Source organism: Podarcis erhardii (assembly GCF_964252035.2).
Source record: "Podarcis erhardii genome assembly, chromosome: 15".
In the NCBI taxonomy this organism is placed as follows: domain Eukaryota; kingdom Metazoa; phylum Chordata; class Lepidosauria; order Squamata; family Lacertidae; genus Podarcis; species Podarcis erhardii.
Genome location: NC_138505.1, coordinates 27,485,861 through 27,494,806, shown reverse-complemented (window position 1 = coordinate 27,494,806; position 8,946 = coordinate 27,485,861).

Here is an 8,946-nt window from a genome sequence, read left to right as displayed (position 1 = left end):
CAGCATATTTGCCCAAGCAAAACTCCTTATGATCCCAAGCTATTAAGTCACACTGATTTCAGCGGGACTTTCTCCCAGGTAAGGTGTGGATGGGATTGCAGTCTTAGTTATCTAGTTACTGAGCTCAAGTTTGACTATTTGGCCGATCTTGTCCCCAGGGGCATTTCCAGCATCCGATCATTTCCAAGCGTGATTCTCAGGCTGGGAACAGACCTTGAGAATCTTTCTGTGCTCTGGGGGGTCATCCCGCCCCCCATACAAACTGCATACTCGGGGGGCAGGAAGAAAGGAAAGGCAGCAGGCTGCAGGTCTGGCTCTGGTGTCCAGCTTCCGAACGGGGGGCGGAGGGGTCACATAGCTGAACTCTTCTCTTCAAGTCGCTTGTCTATTCTTAGCATGAACTTTCAGCAGCGTCTCCTCTGATGGCTTGTTTGTTTGCAGAGTGGCCTTGTCCAAATTGTAGTACGTGCAGGAGGAGCTGCAGAGTCCATGCAATTAAAATGAATAATCTGAAAAGAATATCCTGTGGGTCAGAAGGAGGCAGATCTTTTTTTCTTAAAAAAAAAGGGGGGGGAGGATGACGACATTCATTTCACACAATGGGTTTGTTATGTTTTTGTTCTTCTTCTTATTATGTATCTTGTGTTTTTATCTTGTATTTTTATGCTGTGAACTGCCCTGAAATCTAGAGATGAAGAAATAAGAAATAAAGAAGAAATAATAAATAAATAAATAAGAAAATACAGTTGTTTTACGTTTAAGAGCCTGGCAAGAGTTAATGGAGAAGTGTTTAATCCAGAGGCCAGGACTCCAGCTCTCCCACTCTGCCCCCCTCAACCACTCTGCCTTAGGCAGGAGCCTGACACCCTGACATGGCCCAGTGTCTTTTCTCCTTGTTATGCTATAAATCATTTCCACTTTCCCCGCATCCCCCTGCCATCAAAATGACCGATGCGTTCCCCTTTGCCAACAAGCGTGCTGCCCTAGCAGCTGGCCTGCCTCAGCAATGAAGCACTCTGCATGGGAGGCCGATATTATTATCCCATTACACCAAACCTGCCCCCCCCCCTCCCCAGAGTGCCGTTAACATGTCAGCCTTGACTGGAAAGAAGCAGCAGCGGAGGGTCTGGCCACAGAAAGGTCTTCAGCAGGAAAGTGCAGGCCTCTCGTGCTCGGAGACACGGCAGTCTTGTGATTTCTGTGGGACGCGGTCCCATCCCGGCAAGCTCCAGTTGTGCAAATCCAGTTGATCTGGAGCTCCGATGCAACAAATCAACTCCTCTCTCCCTGCCCCCAAAGCACCCTGCATGCTTTATGTTGATGATGGGGAAATGCCATAGAAAGCGTCGTGGCATAACGTTGGCTTCATGCGACATTATCTCACCCCTCACAGCTGGGACCTTTTTGAGCTCCCCACAACTCCACATCTGCCCTGCATTGGAAGATCGAGCTGATTGGGACTGGCGAAATAAAAGAACACAGGGCTCCTTTGGGGCTTGCAAGCCTCCTCAAATGCATAGGGTTCCCCCACCCCATCCTACAGTCAAAGTGTCCTATAACAGAAATCATAAAAGCAAAACAATATTTTTAAAATGAGCTAACATCTCTTTGTCACTTTCTTCCTCGCTGGAATAGTTCTGAATGGATTCATCAGGGCACTATTAATAACGGCTAATAAACTTGTTAGTTTTGCAAACACCAGGGGGCATCCTTGCCCATGGTTTCTTGGCAAATTTAGGAACAGTAAAGAGCCAATTTCTTAGGACCTGTCATTAGCCATCAGAAGTTTTGAGGCCAGTTCTGTTGCTAATTTCACTGTCGGTGTCTTCATAACTCTCTTCAAGAGAGACCTGGTCCACCCACACCAAAATCGAGCCCTGGTGGGAGCTGTGCACTTGTACAGAGTGCTGCTTAATGTAATTTCCACCAGGGCCATTCAGGAGACTTTCCTTTTCGATAGTGCCCTTGGGAGTGTGTGTGTGTGTGTGTGTGTGTGTGTGTTGTGTGTTCCATCCCCTAAAGACAGAGAGCAGGCTACTTGGGGGGAGGGCCCCAGCAGCAGAGCTTGCATCCAGAAGACTGCCTCTCTTAAAAGGACCAGATAGGTCATGGGAATGATTTCTGCCAGAGTTCCTGGAAAGCCCCAGCCAGTTAGAATAGACAGAGAGAGAGTCTGGCCTGGTATGAGGCAGCTTCTTCTGCCCTGTGTGAGAGCTGTGTTCAAATCCAGACTCAGTGATGGAATTACTTGGGAGCCTGGGCAAATTGCTATCGGTCAGCCTCACCTGTAAAATGGGAACAACAGAAAACAAAGGGGATGACAGCCCACCAACTTTTCACACTTTTAATCAAACATTTTGCTGGCTATAAACATGGACCCACCCACCCCAAAGAACCAGAAACAATCACTAAAGAATCCTTTGATATTTTTCTCCGTAACAAAGGAGCCTATTGAACTGGTCTGTTGCCAGAGACAGATGAACAAAGTTCCAACTGCAATATGTGGAAATATGATGAACCAGCCTTCCCCTCTGAAATTTAAGCTATCAGATTTGCGTCTCTCTCTCTCTCTCTCTCTCTCTCTCTCTCTCTCTCCAGGGTACCACCCTTGCCACATGCAACTTGGCAGTGAAACGTCCGCCTAGCCAAGGGCCATCCCCCCGGGTTAGGAAATGAGGCAAAGCAGTCGGCTTGGGTGACAGAATTGACAAAGTTGTGATTTCCCTGCCTTCAACAAGGCATCCTTTTTATTTGTTTATGAGCAGGTGGCAATTTGACTATTTGCTTCACGTGCAGGAGGAATGTCTCTGCAGCCAGAACTGAACATAGCTCAAAGGCTGGAAAGCAGGAGGGGTTAGCAAGAGTGGCCTGGACTTGTGATGGGCTCTGGGCCTCAGAACTGTCCTTGGCAGAAAGAATGCTCACACATGACATTCAATCAGTGCACACAAATACCTCAAGGACCGCCTCTCCCCATATAAACCAACCCGGACTCTGCATTCATCATCTGATGCCCTTCTTTGTGTGCCTCCTCCACATGAGGGCCAGAGGCTGGCGACCCAAGAATAGGCCTTTTTTGTGGTGGCTCCCTGTTTTTGGAATGCTCTTTCCCAGGGAGGTTCATCTGACACCTTCATTACCTTTCTTTAGGCGCCAGGCGAAAACATTCCTCTTCAACCAGGCCTTTGGCTGATTAGTATCCTATGGCCTTTTAAATATGTTTGTGGGAATGGGGGAGTGTTATTGTCTTGTTGTTTCTGTCTTAGCTATTCATTTGTGCTTTTGCCTTGTGTTTTTATCTCGTGAACTGCCCTGAGATCTTGTGACAAAGGGCAGTACAGTGGTACCTCGGGTTACATATGCTTCAGGTTACATACGCTTCAGGTTACACACTCCGCTAACCCAGAAATAGTGCTTCAGGTTAAGAACTTTGCTTCAGGATAAGAACAGAAATTGGGATCCGGCGGCGTGGCAGCAGCAGGAGGCCCCATTAGCTAAAGTGGTGCTTCAGGTTAAGAACAGTTTCAGGTTAAGTACGGACCTCCGGAACGAATTAAATACTTAACCTGAGGAAAAACTGTATATAAATCTAATAAATAAAAATAACAGTAATAACAGAGTAACAGTCCACAAGCGCAGTTATGTGCCTATGGACTGTACCAATCAACAGGGGCACATTCCTTGGCCCAGTATACTTGAAGGAGCGTCTCCACCCCCATCGTTCTGCCTGGACACTGAGGTCCAGCGCTGAAGGCCTTCCGGTGGTTCCCTCACTGTGAGAAGCAAAGCTACAGGGAACCAGACAGAGGGCCTTCTCAGTAGTGGCACCCGCCCTGTGGAATGCTCTCCCATCAGATGTCAAAGAGATAAACAACTACAGTGGTACCTCGGGTTACAGACACTTCAGGTTACATATGCTTCAGGTTACAGACTCCGCTAACCCAGAAATAGTACCTCAGGTTAAGAACTTTGCTTCAGGATGAGAACAGAAATCGTGCTCCGGCAGCGTGGCGGCAGCAGGAGGCCCCATTAGCTAAAGTGGTGCTTCAGGTTAAGAACAGTTTCAGGTTAAGAACAGACCTCCAGAACGAATTAAGTTCTTAACCTGAGGTACCTGACATTTAGAAGACATCTGAAGGCAGCCCTATTTAGGGAAGTTTTTAATGTGTGACATTTTAATGTATTTTAGACCCAGCCAGATGGGCGGGGTACAAAGAAATTATTATTATTATTATTATTATTATTATTATTATTATTATTATTATTCCAGCGTGGCATCGCTCAAGGGGATGCAGCATGGAAGCCCTTTGAGCCTGGAACGGCTTGTAGCATCCTCCTGCCCCCTTCACTGCCATTGGCTGGTTCTTCCTCTTCACCTTCAATAACAGGATGTGGGTTCAAGAGGCACCATTCCTGCAGTGGACACTTAACAGCTGCCACCCACATCACAGTTTGTTTTATATATATATAATTCCCCCGAATAGCTTAATGACCTCGCTGCCCTCTTGGCTTTCCACTAGCTTATTTTAGAGAGGATCCCCCTGCATAGCATTCTCCAAAAGAAGCTTCCTTTCCAAGGAAGAAGCCTGCGAAGAAGAAACATGGTCAGCCTTGCCCTCTCTCCTGCCAGAATTGCTTCTCTCACTTCCTCCAAATGACCTGCCCGACTGACTCCGCTTGGATTTCCAGGCAGGTGAGGGCTAGTGTCCTTGCAGTGGAGGTGCTGAATGGCCTTTCTTATTGCCAGGCATTGTTTCCCTGAGGAGGGAATAGGTGGGGGCAGCCCTTGGGCTTCAGGTGGTCCATTGTTTCCCCAGCGCTGCCTCCTCTTTGATGTTTCAGAACAAAAACATCCAGTATCGCAGAAGGTTTCCTAGCTTCACACTTGGCTGGACAATGGAGGGATGACGAAGGATCCCAGATTCAGCCTAGAGATTCCATACCCTACAACATTTCTCTGGTGAAAATAGGACGTTCCATTCCATGATAATTTTACTATTTATACAGTGGTATCTTTGTGACACGGGTGGCACTGTGGGTTAAACCACAGAGCCCAGGACTTGCCAATCAGATGGTCAGTGGTTCGAATCCCCACGATGGGGTGAGCTCCTGTTGCTCGGTCCCTGCTCCCGCCAACCTAGCAGCTCGAAAGCACGTCAAAGTGCAAGTAGATAAATAGGTACCGCTGCGGTGGGAAGGTAAACGGCGTTTCCGCGCGCTGCTCTGGTTCGCCAGAAGTGGCTTAGTCATGCTGGCCACATGACCTGGAAGCCGTACGCCAGCTCCCTCGGCCAATAAAGCGAGATGAGCGCTGCAACCCCAGAGTCGGTCACGACTGATCCTAATGGTCAGGGGTCCTTTTACCTTTTATTACCTCTGGTTAAGAACTTAATTTATTCAGGAGGTCTGTTCTTAACCTGAAACTGTTCTTAACCTGAGGTACCACTTTAGCTAATGGGGCCTCCTGCTGCCGCCACACAGTTTCTGTTCTCATCCTGAAGCAAAGTTCTTAATCTGAGGTATTATTTCTGGGTTAGGGGAGTGTGTAACCTGAAGCGTCTGTAACCCAAGGTACCACTGTACCCCACACATCTTACTGGGTTGCCCCAGTCACTCTGAGCAGCTTCCAACATATATAAAAACATAACAAATCATTAAACATTTTAAAAAAACCCTTCCTTATACAGGATTGCCTTCAGACAGCTCCAACATTTCTCCAATGAAAATAGAGACATCCTAAGGAAAAGTGGGACTTTCCGGGATCAAATCAGAAACCAGGACAGCTTATCTAAATCGGGGACGTCCCTGGAAAATAGGGACACTTGGAGGGTCTGAGATTCTGGCTTTAAATGATGTGTCTTCTCCCAATCCAGGCTAAAGAAGTGCAGGTTCAGGAGCCTCGGGCCTTGCAGTTTCGTGGCCAGGTGCCTCTTCCTCCTAATGATGTAAAGAGTAACAACCTCCATACTTCCATTTCAGGATACCTGTCCTGCAAAGGTGGGTGCCCTCAGGAACGGGGGTCCCAATTTCAAGAGACAGGAGTTCCTTAATAAGACACTTGCCCTTTGGCAAGACAAACCCTTAGCAAGAGGGTTTCTAGTGGAGCGCAGCCCGAATAAATCCAAGGTCCAACAGGGAGATGTAATAATAAAATTTAAGGTCTTATATATATAATAAATGTTCATAAATGTACCAACCAAGCACGTACATAGATCAGCACAGGAAGACCGTCCTGAAACCATTTTGACTCCCAAGCTGACCAAATGTTTCTCTGCAAGGAGGGAGGAGGTGAAAAAAACCTTCCTTGTTACAGGAATTTAGTAATCACCATTTCAAAGGAATGGGCAGACTACCAGGAAAGGTAATCAGATAAGGCATTATCAGATAACCTGGCAGACAGAAAAAACAACCACATTCAAATTTCTGTTGTAGACCGCCTTTTCTGTGATGTAGGTATGGTGTTTGGGGGGGGGTCTTGGGTTACACCCCTTCTGTGATGTATGTATGATGTATGGAGGGGTGGTCTTGAGCTCCAAGGCAGGGAATTTAAAATGTCTGTATAAGGGCAGGCACACCTTTGTTCTGGGTCCTGCTCCGTGTGAGGGGAGCACCCTGTTGCAACAGCTTTAATAAAGATCAGGCTTACTAGCTGCTTTGCTTCTCAATATTCTCTGGTCGGCCTCTGTTATTTTCTCCTACTGATAGGGAACTCACGTAAGGACTCTGTACGGGCTCTTGGATATCCCATATGGGGAAAAGGGCAGATTTTGTTTACCACAGAGACTCCGTCTAAGATGGATCCAGGTTAGGTGAGAAGTCCACGGTCAACCTCGCAGGGAGTTCAGGCAAAATGTAACACAGCAAGGCAGGGGAACGCAAACCAAGGGCAAGGAGGCAGAGACCACATCATGAGCTGGTGATGGGTGTGTTTCAGGGATTGCTTACTCATGAGGAGACTCCTTACTTAGCAACGGAGTAACATGGTCTAACTTCCCAGTGAACTTTGTGCAAAACAATTAGGAGGGATGCTCTATGTCAACTGGCTGGTTGGAGTAGGCCAGAATCTGATGAATGGGACAAATTGGCTGGAAACAGCAAAGATTTCAGCCTGTTACTGCAAAAATACCACCCCGGTATTTCCCCCTCCCCTCCCTCAGTGAGGGTTGTGGCAGGTGGGCAACACAAGTGATGGGGATGGTGGACAGCTGAGGAACTGAGGGTCTCCTGTAGCCTGATTTTGGGACAGTATTTGGCAGAGCCCTCCAGCAGCTCACCACGAGACTCTTATTTGCGGGAGTCTGTCAGCAGACGAGGTTCTTTTGCTGGTATTTTCCCACACTTCCTGCTGCGTGTGGTCCTGTGGGTGACTGACCCAGAGATCTCTGAGCTCTGGAGTGAGTGGAGAAGCCTCACAGCTCTGGGTGTGTTCTTCAGCTGGGCAGGCCCGCTCTGCAGAAAACCAAGTGGTGAAGGCGTCTTTCCCCACACAACATACAAAAAAGCATTAGAAACAGCTTCACGAAGAGAGTGCCAGGGAGGCCCAGGCAGCTGAGGCCTGGTGGGAGCTGAGGGTGCCTCCGAGGATAATCCCCTCCTCTGAGGGGAAGGGAGTTGCCAGAGGCAGCTCAACCTAGCAAGCCACACGGCAAGGCAACCATCTCATCCCTTGTGCCCAAGCCTGCCTCCTTCTTTTGGGACTGATGGCAGCTCCTTGTCTGGCCAGGATGTTTACTGCAAATCTTGTACTAGCTGGCTGGGGAAAGTGAAATTAGCAGCAGGATCATGGTGTGTGTGTGTGTGTGTGTGTGTGTGTGTGTGTGTGTTGGACTGGCTAGATGCAGAGGATGGTGGGAGGAACCAGTTGAGGAACTCCCAGGGGAAGAAAACTCAGAACCCGGGGAGAGGTGGTAGGATGACTATGAGTGGTCACAGGGAGAAGAGGGAGCAGACTGGGAGGAGGTGGTGTGGGAAGCTGAAAAGGCAACAGGGTTTAGTGAGCAGGAAGAGGCTGTGACAGAGAGGACTCCAGAAACAGAATCAGGAGCGGAGGCTGAAGAGGAGAGGGAACATGAGGCAGGCTGCTGAAGAATCCAGGAAGTCTCCCCTTCCTGCTGCAACTATCTCCCCTCCCCACTGGTCTCCAAGAACACATGCATAAATAAAAAGGGAAGAACAGAACGTGCTTGTGTGCAGACACAGCCTGAGACTGAATGAGAAAGACCCTGGAGAGGAGGAGTCCTAGTGGATATTGGGAAGGTGGGGAGCTTCAGTCCTCACAACTGCTTCATTGGGGCAAGACATAGAGTGTGTTGCTGAGACTACTAGGTCTGAGCTGTGCTTTGTTTCCTTAACTTCAGTGGCCTCGGTTGATTTATTGTTTTGTTGCTGACCTATGCCTGAGTCTAGCCCTGACAGTGTGATTCCTCACCTGGTCACTTTGTGGTGTGGCTGATGGCATCACCATCATCACAGATACTGAACGGGCACTACCTAGCCCCAAACAGCCACCTCCTGTACAACAAACACATGGGCACACAAAAACAAACCAACTCTCTTTCAGAAAACTGGCTTTCAGTTGCCTAAGATCAGCTCTGGGGTATTTTTAGCTGGATGTGTGTTTATTTACATCACAAGCGACAGATTTGGGCCTGGTCAGCTGCTGTGACCATGTGAGCTCTCCAGCATGGCAAGACGGGGGGGGGGGAGATGGGAGGGAGGGCACTGCCCAAGTTTCAATGGCCCACCATTTATCTGCCGGGATTCTCGCAAAGGATGCTGGGCTAGGGTCCGATTCGCAAGCAAGACACCAGCTCCTTCTCCAGCCCACCAGAGGAAGTGGTTAAGAAGATCTCAAAGGCAGCCTGGTAAGCCACACTGAGGAAGTTTGTAAAGTCCTGTGGCAGAGGCTATGAATCTGTTGTTGTTGTTGTTGTTGTTGTTGTTGTT